Source organism: Dermacentor albipictus, chromosome 4 (assembly GCF_038994185.2).
Source record: "Dermacentor albipictus isolate Rhodes 1998 colony chromosome 4, USDA_Dalb.pri_finalv2, whole genome shotgun sequence".
Classification (NCBI taxonomy): Eukaryota; Metazoa; Arthropoda; class Arachnida; order Ixodida; family Ixodidae; genus Dermacentor; species Dermacentor albipictus.
The window spans coordinates 149648054-149655696 of NC_091824.1; the positions used below are offsets into that span (position 1 = coordinate 149648054).

The 7643-nt window shown below is 44.1% G+C and overlaps 1 long non-coding RNA gene across 1 annotated transcript; it reads right to left on the bottom strand.

Annotated features, from left to right (window-relative positions):
- Positions 1 to 3030: 3030 nt before the first annotated feature.
- LOC135909797 (uncharacterized) lies at positions 3031 to 7131 on the bottom strand. The gene is made up of 4 exons (XR_010566803.2): positions 6977 to 7131; positions 6114 to 6248; positions 5489 to 5641; positions 3031 to 5232 (listed from the first exon to the last, which is right to left on the bottom strand). It is a non-coding gene; the product is annotated as an uncharacterized lncRNA (long non-coding RNA).
- Between the last annotated feature and the right edge of the window lie 512 nt (positions 7132 to 7643).

Below are 7643 nucleotides of genomic sequence, written 5' to 3' on the forward strand. Positions count from 1 at the left end.
CAGAAATGAAAAATTGAAAACGTGTGTAGGGCCATTATGCGGCTGTAGCTGAATTGTTTGTTCAGTCTTCGTGACGTACGAGATGCTTCTTCCAGATTTAGTAGGGGTAGACGAGCTGTGTGAAGGAATCGATAATGTAATGATGAAAGGGCAATGTCATAACTGGCCAGAGAGCACCCAGTCTAGCTAGTTTTTTGCTTTGTGCATGAGATTTCGAGGCACCCTTCGTATTAGCTTGCCGCGCGAAGTCAACGTGGTAGGCCTTATATACAGTAATAACGTGTTTAAATAATAAAGTTTCAACTGACACGATCCCCTGAAAACGAACAGAAAATGAGAGAGCACAAATAAAAACTCAGGAGCCATTCCACTCTGCGAAGGTGGTTGACTAGCGAAGCTGTTTAGCACACGACGCGGAGGTGACAATTTTTGACAAAGGTACGAACTCGTTTATTGTCTTGATGTGTGGTCATCGTGAAGAAAGGTACGCAGGCTCATTTATTGTTTTGATCGGTGGTCATTATTTCACTTCCAACTGCAATCACATTCTTTGATAATGTCAAATGAATGCACGTGCGCCGCTGGGGGATCGGTTGGGCCGGATCGGTGTTGCATAGCAAGGGATATATATGCAACACGGAACGCGTAAACTGCTCCCTTTTCGGTACGGACACATCCACATTGAAATCGCTAGCAACGACAACAGGGGTAGTGTCATCGCAGCTAATTCATGCAGAGTGTGTAGCCATAAACCTTACGGGACTATGAGTCATTGCATTTTATGCTTGCCCACGCAGTCCTGATTTTGAATTCCAACTATGGGCAGTCCAACGGGCCCGTGACGCGGCAGAGAGGAAGTCTTTCTGTCCCGACTTAGGAGCAGCCCGCTACGTGGTAGTGCACGTCCCGACGGAGTGAGTGAGTGAGTGAGAAAACTTTATTTGGAATCAGAATGATTCGCGTCCGGCGAGTTAGTGGCCTGGGGCACCCGCCGATATTACGGCCAAGAGTTATTGCCTCTCGGCGGCTTCCTTGGCCCGCTGGACTGCCCAGAGTCGGTCTTTCAGATTCGATCTGAGCAATGCGCGGTAATAAGCCATTGATGATGACAGTATTCGACATGCTGTTCTGTATGCTGTATGCGTGATTAGAAAGGATTTAAACACCGTTCGGTTCACTTTACTGAGTGCTTGTAGCCTCTGCCTTACGGGTCTATGCGCCATTGCATTTTGGGCTGCTTACTGGAGCATGAATGCTTACGGGGGTATGAGCCATTGATGATAATAGTTTTTGTCCAAGGAGAGCAAAAATGCATGGAACCCTAGCCTTATACAACTTCGTTGTAAAACTACTTTAGACAGACGTTGGCTATTCAGTGGTCCTGTCCTAGATGTTGAAAATTTCTCGCTGGTCTTTAATTACCGTGCTTTGTGGCAGTGTGCATCCTTCTTTCGTCTGGCATTACCTCGACACGTGTCGGGCCACTACGCAACGCTTATTCGACTCCAAGAGCAGTGCGCGGAGAGAAGGAGGAGTGTCCTGGTTGCCGAAGCATCGCACAATTCCGGGCCGCGACATGCTCGTCAGCCGGCCATATTCCGGCTTGGGCGCGGAGGGCCGACGAACCCGCATCCTGTCCATGAAAGCGCTTCCGTGGGATGCTCGACGTGCTGAGCCGGAAGAGTGCGCGTCCGTACGGTATAAACGCCACGCTCCGTTGTCCAATAGTCTCGCTTGCGCTTTTTCTGAACTGACCAGAGCGAGTTGCGCAGTTACACACTTGCTGACCTGCTGCTCAGCATTGGGGAAGGGAAACAGAAGTAAAATCAGAAAGAGAAAAGGCATTGACGACGTGGACGAAAATGGTTGTGAATGAATTTGAATAGCGAATACTCTTCGAATTCTCAAATTCAGACTACTCTGCAGCAAGAATTTCGTCCGAGCCTATAGAATACCACGCAGACGACAAGCGCCCGGCCAAAGTCCCAATAGGATAACTTCAGACAATGGTTGATTGATGAACTTGGACAAATGTTTTTCCAGTGATTTGGGAGTTTTGGATTTGGCGAACGCAAAGTTAGGGGACGCAAATTGCCGAGCTTGCAAAAGAATACCAAAGGAGTACAAAAGAAACCAAGCCGGGCGCGGCGCTTTGCGTACGCAAAGGTACTTTTGGGCACCCAAACCCGCTTGCGTTCGTCAAATCTAGAACTCACCTATTCTCTTCTCACAGTATATCGTGGGCAGATGCAAGAGACGTGTTCTGTAGTCTCTAAATTCTCGCAGTGCTCTCAATGTAGACGTTCACAGAAACAATGTCCATCCAAAAGTGTACTTTTTCCGTCCATGCTGGGTGATGAAACTTAGCAGTGCACTAAGAGTAACGCATCCTCTACAGATCGTCCTAGAACTCATCTGATGAGTTGGTGCTTTCCACGATGCGCGACGAAGTAAGCGTAGAGACTCCATATGCATCAATCTCGTCAAATTAATCTCTTTGCGAAAACGCTTGACTGGGAGGTTTGATGTTGCTTTGTGCTACCATGCCACTCTTAATCTGGTTACACATAGGTTCCTCTTAGTAAGGGCAACTTTTTTGCAAAAAAGTTCCCCTTATATATGAGTAACACGGGAGCTGGATAAATTTTAAATATGAAGAACATTGTTGCTCTTAAGTTTACAATGATGTAAGAGAAACCACGTTCCACACACTAATGTGTGGAACAATGTTCCTCTTCAGTGAAGAATGGTATAAGTGAAACCATGTTCCACATATTTATTCCTGCAGTGCCGTTTTGTATAAATTGACTGCTATTTTTCCTGTAACAATACCACATATATATAATGTCTGCAACACTATTTCAGCTAGCCAGGTCATCTATGTAGTAATAAATGGCAGGAAGTAACCCTGTAAAGAATTCTGCTAGAAGTCTTGCCGGAAAATGGTGCCAAAAACAGAGTCCTGCTGTTTTAAAATGGAAATACACTTATTCATTAGTACGAAACACTACTGTAATAATTACACAGATGCTCTTTTTGATATTTTATTACATAAAAACTTTTACATAATCGTTCAGAACCGCAACAATGCAAAAACATCATTGCAAACTAAACAATCAAGAGACCCATACTGCACAGCAATAAACAATGAAGCCTACTGCATGCCATCAGTACAATGTGGAATCATTAAAAAGAACGCTAAATAATAAAAAGCAGAGTTCTTCCTGTGCATTAAAAACGATAATAGCATATATAATAATAAAAGTCACGCCCAACAAAAAGTAACATGGTAGTGCTAAAGAAATAGATAACTCATAAAGCATTAAAAGGACACAGCTTCCTCCAAATAGTACTTTTCTGCCCGACCAGATAAGACGAAACTATAAGGCAGCTTGTGGTCTTAAAAACAGGTACAGACATTGCTTCAAACTAAATGTGCAGGCAGGCATAAACCTTCCGGCATTAGCTATTAGTTATAACCGATTACAATTCACCGCTACTTAGCATTTCCTGCTGTATCATGAATTTTATCAAAACCACTAAAGCAAGCAAGGTAGCTTCCTAAATTGCTATAACACCGCTCACCAGAGCCAAGCAAGCACAAGCACTAAACAGCTATTCCACTGCATCGACCACAGAGAACAAGGAGTAATTCAGAAGGCTACAAAGAGGAAAGAACAAGATGTGTTGCCACTAAAATGAAGGCTGACAGGAATGCTTCATATAAGAGGTCAAAATTCTTTTTTAACCTTTACATGCTTAGAAGGGAAGGGCTGCCCCTGCATCTAAAGCTGTTATACAGCAAGAAAACATTCAAAACAGCCGATAGAAGCACTAACTTTCAGCAATCACAAAATACTACTCTCATGTTGCAAGCCCTGTATATGAGGACACACTTTTCCTACAAAAAGCATTTCTCTGACTATAGATAAGACAACTTGCAAGTCATTCACAACTTGTAAACTGAAGGGCAGGTACAGACCTTGCTAAAAAAAACAAAAAACTGCCTACTAGCCTCATGTAGCATTTCACAATGCTTAATTTTTATGCAGGATGTCATATCAAAAAGGTTTGAAATTAAAAACAGCCTTTCGTAGATTAAAAAATTTCTCATAAGAAATGGCATTTCAGTAATGTCAGTTTTCCTGACATCTTAATAATAAGCTCCATTCACAAATTGCCTTGTTCATTCATATTTGTAGCACATATACACTAATTAAAAGCTGCAGCTTAACACAATTTCTTGTAGACACAATATTAAGTCTTTATAATCAAAATATGCTGGAACTGTGACACAAGACTTGGTTATTCTAGTTCACCCAACGAATGTGTTATTGGTCGAAATTTGGGCTCGAATGTTCAGGACCAATGTTTGAGAACAGCGGGTTTGGCAATTCCTAATAAGTGGAAAAGTCATAATTGGTGGATGGCTGCAATTTTGCCATTACAACGTACGCAAAACAAATAACTGCGAATATCAATGTTTAGCTACGAGCTTGGAAAATGACACTTACTGCAAATTTGCTGATACGACAGCTATTTTCTTTTTTAATCCAGAAAGAGTAATGTATTTAATGCGAGCCTCATAAGTGTTGTTATGCCTCACTGTAGCAACACGCATTTTTCTACAAAGTGCAACAGTATCGCTTGGAGTATGCCACATACACTTGCAAAAAATCACACCTATCATTTGTCCCCCAAAGTCAAAAAAGAAAATAGACCAATAAACAGTTGCCCTAAATGTGGTGACAATGCGTGTACATGCTTAAAGCAAAGCTGTTATGACTGGCCACAACTTTAAGCAATGCGTTTTTAGAACTACCAAACCCAAAAGCTGTCCTTTAGTTTGTAGGTTTGTGTGAGTCACTGCTACCTCTTTGCATTGTTTGTGCTCAAAGAAAAAAGGAGATCTTACATACAGCATCTCATCAGCTAACGAGTTCTTGCAGGATGTTTCAACTGTTTTAAACACAGCGTAAGTTTGTGTGACATCAAGCAGCGTGGAAAAGGCTCCCTCTTAGCTAATGCTGTCTGGACCAAACCCAAAGTTTGACCAAATGCATTTGGGTACGTGATATCTAAGATAAAATAAAGTGTTACGCAAATGATTAGAGCATGCTCCAGTGATGATCCCGCAGCCAGATCAATGGTGTGGCCCTTGCAGACGACTTTGTGTCCATCTTGGGCGATGATACAAGGGCCAGGAATAGGCACACCTCGTTCATGTGTCTCCTTGAAAAGAAACTTTGGTTCACTGCACTGCAGCAAAATGCCCTCTAGCATTTGCCAGAACTGGTAGCTACTCAATTCCTTAAATAGGTATCTACAACTTCAGCAAAACTAAACAAAATGGCATCTAAGTTGCAAAGTATTTTTTGCCAAAGCATAAATGTGACTAGATCAATGACTGATTTTTAGAAATGTGCTAAAGTATGGACTAGCACGTGAGCGAAGGCGCGTTAGCACGTTGAGCATAAAGAATGCTTACCAATGAGATCAGGGCAAATTCAGCTTTTTTTGGCCGAAGGTACTCGTCAATCTCGATGAAGCTCGTTCGACCCAGCATCTTTCGAATATGTTGAAGCTTGGCTAGCATGTCTTCGTAAGAAGCTTCAAACCTCAGTTCGGCCTCAAGTGCAAGCTGCAATAATGTACACAGAGTACTCAGTATACCTAGGAGGCTAGACACAGTGACAAGGCTGAATCTCTGGAACTACACATTTCAATTGTGGTGTTCTTAGGTTTAAAAAAAATGGTGTCACAGAAAGCTAACACAGCACTAGTTTTGTATATAAAACATGAATCACATTTCAGAAACAAAAACTGCAATTCCACAATGCTTGCACCTTTGGACAGAAATGTGCACATTAAAGAAATGTTCCTGCCGTGTAGCAATGTTCATAGTACTATTTTTTCCAACTGTAACAAATTTTACCAAATCAACTAGAAGACATGGTGGACAAGACACCTAATGTGTGCACTACATGCACCACTCTAGTGTCATCTGGTGTATCTACTTTGGAATCCAACATCACCACCATTTCTTAAAAAAAGCGAAAACTGTCATAACATTTGTGTGAAATGGAAAGTCAAGAATTTAAAGATGGTCGTACCACGTCTGGGTTTAGAAAGTACACAGGAAGTTCATTCTCCGGGCTTTTCCGCCGAGCTTCCAGCGTTGCCTCCAGCAAGACTTTTATTCTGCTGACATCCAAATTTGCTGGGTCTGAAATGGCGTCCCTGATTGTCTGAAAGTAAGCGACATTTTTACAATATATTGCACACTAAGCATTCATTGAATAAATCTTTACATATCTCAACTACTATGACGAGTTTTAGAGCTGCTGATAAACTGCATCCAATGATAACTATGAGGGTCGAACACGATGAACCAAACGGATACGAATAAAAATCGAAAAGATACGAAAAATCCGCACTTTTCAAAACAGTAACAATGCAGCATGCGAACGAACAATGAGCTGGAAGTGATTTTTCGCGACAATCATTCACTACACCAGACAGACCCTGCCCGCCGGCGGGGAATCGGACACGTCACGCTCCGAACTTCAGTTAGTGCCTCGTCATGTCCCCAGCGGCAGCGATGACAGCGCTCATCCTGGAAGGCAGTGCAGTGTAGAGTGACTTGATCAGCGAAGTGTTCATTCGCAGCACATCTCCGTCGCTGACGATGGTGGATCGAAGCCTATCCTCGGGTGACTGATAGAGGGAATGGTGCGCCAGCGATACTTTCAACGAGCCCCAGACATATTAAATGATGTTGGCGCCCGTAGATTGGGGCGGCCACTCCAAGAGAGTAACGGCGCGCTCTCGCAGCAGTTCTTGCACAACACGAGCAGTGTGGATCGGCGGCCATCGTGTTAGAATATATAGTCGCGTTCCAGGAATGGGCCGTCAAGAATGTATGGAATCAGTACGTCGTCTATGACTGTCCTGCACCTTTCAGCGATGAACTTACCATCGAGGCGCATCAGGGGGCGTCGCACAACGCTTAGTAAAGAATACCGGCTCATTTCACGCAGTAACGATGACATCGGCGCACTGCCCCTGACAGTAGCACGCTTCCTGACAATGCAGCCAGCGCGCGTCGCCGTAGCAGACGACGCCGCTCAAGACCCCGCCACTCGAGCACCTACGCCTGCGCGCGGTGCTGCCGTCGCCTGACTCAAGCGCTCGCCGCATCGCGATGCAAGGCGCTCCGAGTTTTCCCCTAAGTGCGAAACACATTGTACACCGGAAACAACAAAAGAGCCGGGCATGCGCGAAGATACTGCTCCAAGAGAGCAAGCCCGGTCTCTACTAGTCCCCCACTGTTCCCTCGGGAAAATCAGTGATATTATTTGAAGGTAGAGCGCCGTAAGGCGCGAGAAATAATACATCACGACTGACTCAGCACGAGCGCAGCATACGCGAGAAAGTCTCTCCGACGTACACCCAGCAACACAAAAAAAAGAAAAAAAAGCGCCCCGCGACTTCTACAACAGCAGTCAGAATATAAGCCACGCACGACGGAGTGCCGTGCTTGAGCGATTGAGCGAGAAAACGCAGCGTATGTGTCATACGCTGTCATTCCAGCTAACAGCTCAATAGAAGCTGCGGCGGTGCGGTAACGTTTCGTAAGAACT